Source organism: Heterocephalus glaber, unplaced genomic scaffold, assembly GCF_053883595.1.
Source record: "Heterocephalus glaber isolate CG9 unplaced genomic scaffold, H.glaber_assembly_v1.0 deba00001141, whole genome shotgun sequence".
NCBI classification, from domain to species: domain Eukaryota; kingdom Metazoa; phylum Chordata; class Mammalia; order Rodentia; family Bathyergidae; genus Heterocephalus; species Heterocephalus glaber.
Window position 1 is genome coordinate 687,036 of NW_028258201.1, and position 7,158 is coordinate 694,193.

The following is a 7,158-nucleotide window of genomic DNA, read 5'->3' on the forward strand; positions in this document are numbered from 1 at the left end:
TCGGCTTTCTCAACTTTTGGGTAGTTTTGCTTCTGTCTCTCTCTTTTTTTTTTTTTTTTTTTTTTTGGTACCAGGGGTCGAACTCAGGACCTCGCGCTTGCCAGGCAGGTCCAGTGCCACTGAGCGAAATCCCCAGTCCAGTTTTGCTTCTCCTTCAGCATCGTACCTGCATGTTCAGAAACCCTGCTTTGCCATGTTTAGAAGGATGTTGTCATAACCTGGTTTCCATTTAAAAACACTCCTGAGGTATTTCTCTGCTTCAGCAAGGAGCACCAGCACCTCCGTTCTCTTTTGAGACACCGTCTCCATAGTCCTTCCTTGAATGGAGGACAAGGGAGCCTCTTCTCTAAGGGGTATATATATACACGGAATATTATATAGCCATAAAAATGAAATCCTGTCATTTGCAATGATATGGATGAAATGGAAATAAGTCGGAAACAGAAAAGTAAATATTTTATGTTTAAGTTCTTTGAAAAAACGTTATAAGTTCTTACTTATATGTAGAAGCTAAAGAATAGGGGATAGAATAGTGATTATCAGAGCCTGGGAAGCACGTGAGGGTGGGGGAATAGAAAAAGAATGGCTAATGGGTATAAGGGTACAATTAGATGGGAAACTTTCTAGCATTTTATAGCACAGAACAACTGGGGTTGATAACAATTAATTGTATAGTCAAAGTAGCGAATGGAGAGATTTTGAGTATTTCCAACACCAAGACACTGCTACCTCATACCCCACATACTGTTCTCTGGTCCCGAGGTCGGCAAAGTCTCTCTGTTATATGCTTCTGTAAATAAAGTTTTACTGGAAACCAGCCACACTCCTTCTCTTACGTGCTGTCTCCAGATGCTTGCTAGCTCCTCAAAGTAGTTGCAACACAGCCTAAAATGTTTACCAGCTGGCTCTTTCCAGGGGAAGATTGCCAACCCTTGCCCCCATCTAAAACAAAAAGGATCTTTTCATCTTTTGGCCTTGCTCTGGATGAGACCATGTCTGCACTCACCAGCGATGTTGGCCTTGGATCTGAGTGTGTCGCTCTTGTGAGCACACTCACCTCTGTTCCAGTGACTGGAACCATTTGTGTATCAGATTTTCACTTCTTTTTAAATTTTTTATTAGTCTGTGTTTGTGCTATATAATGAATATATTTATTGTGGGACATTGGTAGATATACCTATCACATCTCGATCCTTTTTTTTTTTGGTACCGGGGATCGAACTTGGGTCCTTGAGCTTTCGAGGCAAGCAGTGGAACCACTGAGCTAAATCCCCAGCCCCCTTTTTATTTCTTTTCCCCTTCCCCTCCATCCCCTCTCCCTGTATCCCCAATTTCCCTTTCCATCTGATCAAGGCACATCCGTTACTACCTAAGCCACTCCTGCCACTGCCTCTGCTGTGTTAGACCCATGAGCATCAAATGGATAAATGAAAATAGGGCCACTAAGATATTCAGAATTAGAGAAGAGTATCACGAGTCCCTGTGTCCTAACCCAATCAGTTTAAGAACACAGGAACAACCTGTGGTCTCCTGAGTTCAGGTTAATTGACGGGAACAAGGGAAATGGGAGGGGTGTGATGGTGCATCCCTGTAATCCCAGCACTCAGGAGGCTGATGCAGGAGGATTGCCATGAGTTTGGGGCTAGCCTGGACTACATAGTGAGACCCTGTCTCCAACAAACAAACAAAAACAAGGGAGATTGTATACCAGAGGGACTAAGGAGCATCTCAGTGAACAAAAGAAAGTTTCATTACAGTTGTTGTAGTCACTTTTCCAGCACTGGGACAAAATACTTGAGGCCCGCAACTTAAAGGTGGCTCACGGTTTCAGTCCATGCTTGACTGGCTCTGAGGCAGAAATGGCTGGTGGTGGCCTGGCAGAAGACAGCTGTTCAACCCAGGAAGCAGAGAGAGAAGGAAGGAGCCGGGACAAGAATGCACCCTTCCAGGTTACACCCCAGTGACCACCCCGACCCACACTCAGCTACCAAGCTCGTCAGTGGTACAGCACCTCCAAGATGAAGGCACCTTCCATACACAGGAGACTTTTGGGGGGTACTTCAGATCCAAGCCATAAGAGTAGACTGAGGAAAATGTGGAATTTTAGAGAAATTTAAATGAAGTGGAGTCTTGAGAGATTCGGAACAGCAGGGCCATGTGTGAAGGGATCTACAGAAGCTCTAGACTGGGAAGTGGGCTCAGCCGCCTTTGAAATGACAAAGGTACAGTAGCGTGGGATTCAGTGTTCAGAAACTGTCCCTGAGTTGGACATGAAGGCTGCTTCTTTGGACTCTCCAGACAAGAGTGGAGATTTCCCTCTTACTGATACAGCTTGGAATAGCATGTGGGCGATGGTCTACAATTTCAGAGTAAGACATTTTCCTTTGACTCAGTCACGGAAAGTGAGCCAGTCACTCTAAACCGCTTGCTGTGATGCTTCACAGCTGCTGTTTGTCCTTGGGCAAAGGCTTCTTACAGGGCATGTCAGCCTTACCTATGTGGTCACCCAGCCTGCCAGGCAGCAGGGCAGATGGTTTCCTTCCCAGTCTGGCTTTTACTCTCTGACACAGCACAGTATAAAGACCAGGAAGAGATGCGAGAACCTGGAAGGAAGCTCCCCGCCTCCATCCCAGGCTCCTAGGGCAGAGAAGGTGAGCCGCGTGGGCGCCAGAAGCACCCCCTCCCGTGGAAATGAGAAGACATGTAAACAAATCTCAAAAACAGACTTCTGGATCACCTACAGCAACCCCAAAGGGAAACTAGATGGAACAATCTGATACTCAACCACCTGGACTCTCTGAACTGGCAACAAAAGAGGATCTGGGAAAAATGAAATCAGAAATAATTACTCAGATAACAGCAAAGATTTTGCTCATGGTGCAAGACATGATTAATAAATCTAGAGAGGACACAGATAAAAAAATTGAGGATCTGAGGAACATGATGGAATCCCAACATAGGAAACAAATGGAATCCATAAAACAGATGCAAACAGATTTCCAAGAGATTAAAAACCTCATTGAAAGTCTGCGCAGCAGAATGAACCAATGTGAGTATAGAATTTCACATATAGAAGATAAGATTGCAATTAGTTTGCAATGGATTGAAATTCATCCTGTATGTTTAAATCTATGAGTTCATATTTAGGAAGAAAAGGATGACAATTGGTCACCCTTAGAAAGGGATGGAGAACCAACTTGTTATCTTGAAACTGATAAATAAACAAAATGAATAAAAAATAAAATACCTATCTGTATAAAGTATCTAGTTTTATTTTTTATTTTTTTATTATTTTTGGTACTGGGGATTGAACTCAGGACCTTGAGCTTGCGAGGCAGGCACTGGAACCACTGAGCTAAATCCCTGTCCCCTAAAGTATCTAGTTTAAATTGATTACATCTTTACTCACTATGCTGGGTTTTATGTGGATTATTCATGATTTCAGTGGGTTCCACATTGACAGAAAGACTCTCCTTGGTCCCAGGGATCTCTGATTCCAATGCAGAGATTAAAGAGTTCTGTACCAGATATTTAAAAACAGGACATTTCTAAGAAGAAAGAGTATATTGTTACAGAAAGTTTCAATAGTATAAAGAATGATATAGCAAATCCCCAAGTACCAGCTTTAACAATTTTCAGTGTATGGCCAATCGTGTTTTAAAGTCAGACCTGGACGTATTGTTCATCAGAAGTCTTCTCGTTCAGAAGCGGGAAGTCTGCTTTGGAACCATAGTGTTGCCATTTTAAGGATTGCTTCCATGCCTATTCCTGCGGGAACCTCCAGTTTTTCCAGACCTCTAATTCTGCCTCTCATCTCCAGGGCCCAGTCATATATGTGCAACTAGACCACTCTGGCGGTCATCACAGTGACAAGATCAACAAGTCAGAATCTGTGGTGGACGCAGACATCCGAAAGAATTAGAGAAGACCCAGGACATATCCTAAGCAAGAAGCAAACCCAAACTGGACTCCTGTGCAGAAAATGTAGCCCATAACTACATGTGGCCTTGGGGACCTAGGAAGGACACGCACATGTGTACTCAGAGAGGGACAAAGACATGTATAAAGGGTATGTATAAATGTTCTATTTAATCTTCCTGACGTGAGGAGCTGGTGTTGCATGATGAAATGTTGTGATTCCGTGTATGTATAAATTGTCTTGCTGGTTTTGTACATTCTTTTAGGGTCGTTTACAATTGGGAAATTTCAGAAACATTCCTATCACCGTCATTTAGCTATCGTTTGCCTTAAAGGAGACAGTAGCACACCTTTTAGTATTTCCAACAGACATGGCCTTTTCATCAAGGGCTCAACCAGTCTTAGCATTTATTGTAGTTAGAGGATGGAGATGCTGTGATGCAACTCTAGCCAGGGTGGCCTTTAACACAGCGACAGACACATTTGGTTGTAGCTCTTAGTGTCCATTAACTGTGCCACTTGAAGACAGCCTGAGAAGTTTCTGTTGATGTTTTCCTAAACTACAGGGCATTTTTTTTTTTTTAAAAAAAAGCTTTTATATGTCGTGTAGACTCACCTTAATGGCATACCATTTAAGTACAGGGTATCAATTTGTGGGTTCATTATAGCAAAGGTCATTTCCCTCTAGGTACGTTAGCTCCACGCCATAGAGGTGATTAGAGTAAAAAGCCCAGCCTTTGCTTGAGTACAGCAGCGCTTGGAGGGGAAAGGTAGCTGTTACCCTCCTCGATGAAGTGCTTCCTGCTTGAAGTTGCCCCGTGTGGAAGAAGTGGCAGGCAGGCGTTTCCTTCCTTCCTGGCAGGCGAGAGGGGTGGCCAGGTCACCCCAGAGCTTCAGTCCAACGCCAGGGAAGAGGCTGTTTCTGGCCACCAGGCACAACTTTTATCATAGCTTCCGATACCTCAGATCTGTGAGGTTGAAGGACATCAAGATGTAAACAAATCAAGCAGGGCTAGAACTGCTGCTTTGAGACTCTCTTCTCTGTTCTGGGTTGGTTTGGGGTTTTTCTACTTTCCCCCATGACTTGGAATTGATAAACAGTAAGATGAGGAAAATAATAGATCATGAATTTTCTTTCCAAAACTCTTTCTCCCACTGACTATCCTCGACCCCGCCTTGAATCTGGGAATGACAAGCTTGGTGAAGATCATTAAAGTTATTTATATTGTCAAAAAAAAAAAAAAAGATTGCAGTTAATGAGGAGGAAAAGAAAAATTGCTTTAAAATTGTAAGGGAACACGAGAAATCAATCCAGCAGCTGCTAGACGATGCAAAGAAGAATAACATAAGACTGATTGGAGTCAATGAAGAAAGAGGAGAGAGTGCAGATGACATAAAAAAACTGTTCACAGAAGTGATGGCAGAAAACTTCCCAAGGAGGGGAAAAGAACTTGACATACAGATAAGTGAGGCATATAGGACTTCAGCTAGCCCTTATCAAAAAAAAATCTACACATAGGCATATAATAGTTAGGATTCCAGAAATCCAACAGAAGAATAAAATTCTACAAGCAGTGAGAGAAAAGAAACAAATCACATACAAAGGAAAGCCCATTAGAATCACAGCAGACTTCTCAATGCAAGCCCTCAAGGCAAGAAGAGCTTGGAGTGATGTATTTCAAGCCCTAAAGGAAAACAGCCTCCAACCCAGATTGATGTACCCTGCAAAACTATCTTTCAAAATTGATGGAGAAATAAGATACTTTCATGACAAAGAGCACCTCAGGAACTTCATGAATACCAAACCAGCACTCCAAAAAATTTTAGACAATACCCTAGGAAAAGACAATAAAGATCACAACCCCAGGAAACCCAGCAGAATGAATCCATTGGGCATGACAAATTAAACGCAAAGGGGGAGAATCCAACAAAAAGAAAAAGTCATGATAAGGCTTTTAAAACTTTTAACTTCATCTCCCTAATGAGTGTATAATTCAATCTTATTATTGTACTGATTAGTATTTTTCTGATTCTAGAGTTGCACACCATTCCTTGTGCTATACTGGCTATTTATCATCTTCTTACGTCTACATTTTAATTGGGTTGTCTATTAATGAGCTCTAAGAATTCTTTATATATTCTGGTCATAGGTTATATGTATTGTAAATATAGTCTGTTTAAGGACTACTTTTCATTTTAATGATGTCATTTAACGTTCTAAATTTTGATGGAATCCCATCTATCAAGTTTTTTCTTTTATACATCATGTTTTTTGTATCCTAGGTAGTTCTTGCCTACCCTGAATTCATAAATATTTTCCCTTATAATTTCCTCTTAAAGTTTTATACTTTTAGGCTTTCTTATTTAGGTTCATAGATCCCTTCAAGTTATTTTCATGTATGGAAAGAAAGGGTTGAGGTTAAATTTTTATATACGGATACCAGGTGTTCTAGTGCCATTTGCTGAAGACACTATCTCTTCCTTGGCTCTTGAATCAAGTTTATGTTCTATAAAATGCTAATGTTAAATAATCTTTCAAAACTCAGTGGACCATATATGTGTGGTTCTATTTCTAGATTCTCTGTTTTATTCCAATGATCTATATGTCTTTCCTTACACCAACACTGCCTTGATTACTGTAGCTTTAGAAGAAGTCTTAAAATTAGGTACTAAACATCTTCCAACACTGTTTTTGTTTTTGGTTTTGGTTTTAACTTTTCTAGGTCCTTTGTACTTCTACATAACTTTTAAGTTTCAATATCCAATTCTTCATTTATAGCAAGTATACACAGACCTGAATTTTTATATATACCTTGTGTTTTCTAATCCTGCTAAATTCAAGTACAAGTTCTAGGGGCTCCTAGAGATTTCTTAGTATTTCCTCTGTAGATGATCTTTTCATCTACATATAAAGATTTTGCTTCTGCCATGCCAATCCTATCCTAGTTGTGTCATTTTATTGCCAGGCTGTTTTGGTGGGGCCTAGGTTTCAAAGTTTAATGGACAGATAAAGAGTAAGCATATCTGCCCTTGTTCCCCACCTTAAGGAGAAAGCACTGTATCTTCTCCATTCATATAAGGCATCCTCACTGGAACTATGGAATACATGTCTTTGATCTGTTGAGAAGTTTCTGTTCTACTTCTAGGCTCCTGATAGCTTTTACCATGAACAGCTGTAGAATTTAGTCCAATACTTTTTCTCCAACTACTGACAAGATCATATGGCATTTTCCTTTCCTC